The 6,000-nt window shown below is 36.1% G+C and overlaps 1 protein-coding gene across 1 annotated transcript in view; it reads left to right on the top strand.

Annotated features, from left to right (window-relative positions):
- Window positions 1–6,000, top strand: part of Slc22a3 (solute carrier family 22 member 3) — a 141,545-nt gene that overhangs the window by 3,128 nt on the left and 132,417 nt on the right. The gene's annotated exons all lie outside the window — the stretch shown is intronic.

Raw genomic sequence — 6,000 nt, 5'->3', positions numbered from 1 at the left:
AAAAAAAAAACACACTATTTTATTTCATTTGGTGGCGTTGGGAACCAGAGTCAGCCTGGCAGGTACCTGGGCAGGAATTATTTCAGATTGTACTAGAAAGCATTAAAAATTCTATCATCAATTTTACAAGGACCCCTCTCTGGGCAGCGAATTCAAACATTTGGAGGGTAGGTCTCATTGTAAGCTGGAAGAGGGTGAGTGAGAGCTACCTAACTATCTTGCAACGTTTACATCAAGAAGGTAGAGAACCATTCCTACCAAATGAAGTCACAGAAGCCCATCTCTTAGAAGAGGTATGCAGGAAGCAAAGCAGAGATGCATAACAAGCATACAACAACTTTCTTCAAGCACTTTCTTCAACAGAAAGTTAAGGTCAAGCACAGGGCTGTTTTAAGCCAGTTTCCCTCTTGTTTCCTGCCGAAGGCACTGCAATTGATTTCTCATATACGCCGAACATCCTCAGTATAAACTTTTCTAACATCTGAGTCTCAGCTTTATCTGGTTGTTGGACACTGCTTGGAATAAAACATGATGTAATACAGAGCCAGAGACCTACCCTCCAAATGTTTGAATTCGCTGCCCAGAGAGGGGTCCTTGTAAAATTGATGATAGAATTTTTAATGCTTTCTAGTAAACTACGGGTAAGAAAAAAAGAGCTTCTCTCTCATCTGTCACAGGCTTGAGAGCACCTTTAACAATACACTGAATTCCAACATCATTTTTTTTCCAGAAGTAAAGGAAGGTTAGTTTGAGAGATATGACTGTTCTGTTGGGAAAGTGCTTGAAGAAAGTGGTCTATGCTTGTTAGGCGTCTCTGCTTAGCTTCCTGCACACCTGTTCTAAGCGATGGGCCAACCTGGGGGGTCCACCCTCTACATTGGTGCCACTCTCAACCTGTCTTCACTGAGGATTTGTTGGGTAGAATGTAATTCTACTCTTGTAGATGTTGACAAGAGAGCTAGCCAGGCCCAAATTCTTGTCTGAGCAGTCTCTAAATTGCTGTGAGCACTTTAGAAACAATGTACTTTTGTATTGTTTTTATTTCTAATATTGTTTCTGCCTCTTCCATGCCCAGTTAATCTCACTGTTAGAATGTCTTGTGTTATTGCTTTAAATACCCAAATGTAACTGTGATGTTGTTTTCTGTTTCATTAATTTCTTTTTATTATTTGTTCTATTTGGCAGAAACAGTAGGTGTGCCTTTTCTGTTTTATGAAAAAAAGGAAAACAAAATTTCATAACAAAATAATAGGATAACAATAGTTAATACATCCATATTGTTAACTTTAGTTACTCAGAGTGCAAGATATGGGCATAAACTTCTCTAAATGATATTAGCACAAACCTTCCTTTTCAATGAATTAACAGATAGTAATAGTACAGCTGACTTGCATTTTACCTTTTTCCCTTCCTTCCTTTTCTCTTTCCCCCGTCCTAGTTCCTTTTTCCTTGGGAACAATTTCTTCCCAATTCACAATGTTTACTGAACATTTTAGACCTTATTTACTTTTACAGTACCTCCTATCAGGGAGACAATATGATGTTTATACATAGGAATCTGATTTATTTCATTTATGAGTATGGTCTCAAGTTTCATCTCTATACCTATAAAGTCTGAAGTTTATCTTTCTTTATGTCTGAGAAGTACTCTATTGCATAAAAATATCACTTTTGTTTTTTTTACCTTTCCCCCACTTGATGGGCATTTGGGTTGTTTCCAAGATTCAGCTATTACAAATTGTGCTGCTGTAAACATGGGTGCACATATATCACTGTAGTTTGATGTTTTTCATTCTCCTGGGAAGCTATCCAGGAGGGAAATAGCTGGGTAAAATGGGAGCTCTAATCCTAGCTTTTTGAAGAATCTCCAAACTGATTTCCACAGTGGTTGCACCAGTCTACTCTCCCGACTCCTGCCAACAGTGGAGAGTGTCCTTTTCTTCCACAGCCCCACCAGCATTTGTTATTGGTTAATTTCTTGATGTTAACCATTCTTTCTAGAGTGAGATGGAATCTTAATGTTATTTAATTATTTGCACTTCCCAAATGACCGACGATGTTGTACAGTTTTTCATAGAGGTATTTGTCATTTGGATTTCATCTGAGAAATGCATGCTCATATCAGTTACTCATTTTTTGAACTGGGTCTTTGAATTTGATGGGACTGATTTTATTCAATACTTTACATATTCTAGATAGAAGTCCTTTGTCTAAGGGCAGTTGGCTAAGATTATTTTCTACTCTGTGGATTTTCTCCTAATCCTATTGGTGATTTCTTTTGATGTGCAAAAGCTTTGTAATAAGATGAGATCCCAGTTGTGGATTCTTTGAAGTACTTCCCATGGAGTTTGGGTTTCATTCATGAACTCTTTGGCTACACCTATGTGTTTAAGATTTCTACCTCCTTTCTCTTCTGGTATATTTAGTGTTTTTGTTTTAACACTTAGATCTTTGATCCATTTTGACTTTAATTTGTTGCATGGTGTTTTAGTTTTTGCAATGTAGGGAGCCAGTTCTTCCAGTATCATTAATCAAAGAGGCTTCATTTCCTTTAGTGAACATGTTTGGCTTCTTTGTCAAATATAAGGAAGCTGAGTGTGTTTGTAGTTGTGTCTATGCCATAATGTGCTCCAATGATCCTCAGGTTTGTGGGGTTTTTTTTTTTTGCCAGTATCGTGCTATTTTTATCAAAGCAGTTTTGCAGTATAATTTCAAGTCAGAGATTATGATGCCTCCTGCCTTGCCTTTGTGGCTCAGAATTATTTTTGCTCTTCTAGATCTCTTCGGCTTCCAGATGAATTTTAGGAATGTTTTCTCTAGATCTGTGAGGTATACTAATGGTGTTTTGGTCAGGATTGAGTTACATCTGTGTAAGAATTTTAGGAGTATGACTATTTTCATTATGTTGGATCTTCCTATCCATGAAGAAGGGATATCTTTCCATTTTCTGATACCTTCTTTGATTTCCTTTTTTAGAGCACTGTAATTTTTACTATATAGATCTTTGACTTCTTTTGTTAGATTGATTCCTAAGTATTTTGGGTTTTTTTGATGCTGTTATGTTTTGGATTTTTTTTTTTTTTTTTTTTGTGGGTATCAGGAATTGAACTCAGGACCTTGCACTTGCCGGGCAGTTGTTGTGTCACTGAGCCATATTCCTGGCCCCTGGGTGCTATTATAAAGATGGTAGTTTCCTTAATTTCTCTCTGTGTTTGTTGTTTGTGTACAGGAATGCTGTTGATTTTTGCATGTTGACTTTGTATCCAGCTATGCAAACTGAATTTAGCTATTAAATCTAAAGGTGTTTTGGTGGAATGTTTTGGGCCTTCTATGTAGAGTATTAGTTCATCTGCAAATAATAATAATTTAACTTCCTTTCCTATCCTATTCCTTTTTTTTCTCTCTTGCCTAATTGCTCTGGCTAATTTTTTCAGAACTATACTAAAAAGGAGTGGTGATAGTGGACATTCCTATTCTTGTGCCTAATTTCAGAGTGAAAGCTTTCAGTTTTTGACCATTTAGTGTAATGTTGTTTGTTGATTTATCATAGTCAGCTTTTATCAGATTGAGGTAAAGACCATCTATTCTGTATTTCTGTAGGGTTTTTTAAATCATGAATTATTGTTGGACTTTATCAAAATCTTTTTCTGCATCTATTAAGATGATCATATGATTTTTGTCTTTGGCTCTGTTGGTGTGGTGTATTACATTTATGGATTTGCATATGTTGAGCCATCCCTGAATTCCTGGGATAAATCCCACTTGGTGGTGATGTATATTCTTCTTGTTGACTTGCTGCATTCTGTTTGCTAGTATCTTATTGAGGATATTTGCATCTATGTCAATTAGGGATATTGGCCTGTAGTTCTCTTTTATCAAGGTAATATTTCTCTCCAGGAATAAGTTAGGTAGAATTGCTCCCCTTTCTATTCCATTAAAGAGTTTGAAGAGTATTGATATAAAATCTTCTCTAAATTTCTTGTAGAATTCAGCCATGAATCCATCAGGACCTGGGCATTTCTTTGTATGTTTTTAATTACATTTTTAATTTTACTAACTGATATTGGCTTATTTGGAATTTATACATCTTCTTGATTCAGCTTTGGTAATTCATACTTATCTAGGAATCTGTCCATTTCTTCTGTGTTTTCCATCCTATAAGAGTAAAGATTTTCAAGTTAGGTATTGATGATCTTCTGAATTTCCATAGGATCTGTAGTGATTTCATCCTTTTCATTTATCATTGAATGAATTTGGGTCTTCTAGTTTGTTTTGTTCAATAAAGTTGGCTAAAGGAGTTCAATTTTATTTACACTTTCAAAGAACCAACTGTTTGATTCATTATTTCTTTGTGTTGTTTGCTTAGCCTTAATTGCATTAATTTCTGCTCTTATCTTTATAATTTTCTCCCTTGTATATGCTTTGGGCTTGACTTACTTTTATTTCTCTAGAAGTTTGAGGTGCAGCATTCTGTGCTCATTCTGTTTTCCTGGTGTGAGATGCAACCGCTATAAATTTAACTCTGACAGCTGCTTTCATCTCATCCCAGTTTCTGGTATGTTGTATCCATACAGGAAGGTGTTATTTAATTTCTATGTGTTAATGGAGTTTCTACAGTTTCTTTTGCCATTAATTTCCAATTTCATTGCACTATGGTTGGGTAATACATGTGGCAAAATTTCAACTTGTTTGCATTAGTTAAGCATGTTGTATGGGCTAATCTATGGTCTATTTTAGAGAACATCCCTTGTGCAGTCAGGAAGAATGTGTATTCTTTAAAAAATTCATATATTTATTTATTTATTTATTTATTTATTTGCTACATGATCTCACTATGCAACTCAGATTCATAGTGAGTCCTCCTGTCTCAGCCTCCCCAGCCCTGGAATTACAGGCATGCACCACCATGCCTGGTTTTGGTGGCTAGCACAGGTTACCTGTAGTACCAGGGCTGGTGCAGCATGCAGTACCAGGGATCAAACCTGGGTCCTTGCACTTGCTGGGAAAGTACTTAGACTGCTGAGCTATTTCCCCAGCTGAAGAATGTATATTCTGAAGTCGTTGGGTGGAACACTCTGTAAATATCTACTAAGTCCATTTGTTCACAGTTTTGGTTATGATATTTCTTTGCTATTTTTTTTTCCTAACAGGCATGTAGTGCATTTGTTTCTTTTGGTCATTCTTGGTTTGAAGTTTACATTGTCTGTGAATAGAATAGCTACCTCTGCTTTTTTCTGGGTTCTTGTTGCATGGAGTATTGTTTTCTACCCTTTGACTTTCAGTCTGTGACTTTCCTTTTCAGTGCAATGTGGTTTTTGTATACAGCATATTGTTGGATCTTGTTTCTTGTTCTACTTTGCCAGCCTATTTCTTTTGATTGGTGCATTGAGGCCATTTACACTGAAGGTTATAACTGATATATATTGGCTTATCTCTGTCATGTTACTTTCCTGTTGTTTCCCTGTCTTTCCTCTCTGTTTAATTACTTTCCCTGTCTGGTGGCTTTTTTCCCCTGTTGTTTTTGGAATTGTGATCATTTTTATCTCTGTCTGGAATATATTTCAGTATCTTTTATAGGTTTGGTTTGGTGGTGCTGAATTTCTTCAGTTCTTTATTATGGAAGTATCTCATTTCTTCTTCTTCTTCTTCTTCTTTTTTTGTTTTTTTTGTTTTTTGTTTTTTTTTGGTGTGTGTGTGGTGCCGAGGATTGAACTCATTACCCTGCATTTGCTAGGCAGGTGCTTATTCTACTGCACTATATCGTTGGCCCTTCTTCATTAATTTTGAATGATATTTTTACAGAGTACATCAATCTGGGTTGGAAGTTGTTTTCTTTCAGGACTTGAAATACTTCATTCCAAGCTTTTTTTGACTTGAGGGTTTGTGTACAGAAGTCTGCTGTGATTTTGATGGGTTTTTCTTTATAGGTGATTGGTTTGTTTTCTCCAGAGGCTTTTAATATTCTGTTCTTGTGCTGAATTTCTGTATTCTTGATTGTTC

This window comes from Octodon degus, unplaced genomic scaffold (genome assembly GCF_000260255.1).
Source record: "Octodon degus isolate 3935 unplaced genomic scaffold, OctDeg1.0 scaffold00112, whole genome shotgun sequence".
NCBI classification, from domain to species: Eukaryota; Metazoa; Chordata; class Mammalia; order Rodentia; family Octodontidae; genus Octodon; species Octodon degus.
Note: the sequence above shows the minus strand (reverse complement) of the source record. Positions and strands in the feature narration are given on the sequence as shown.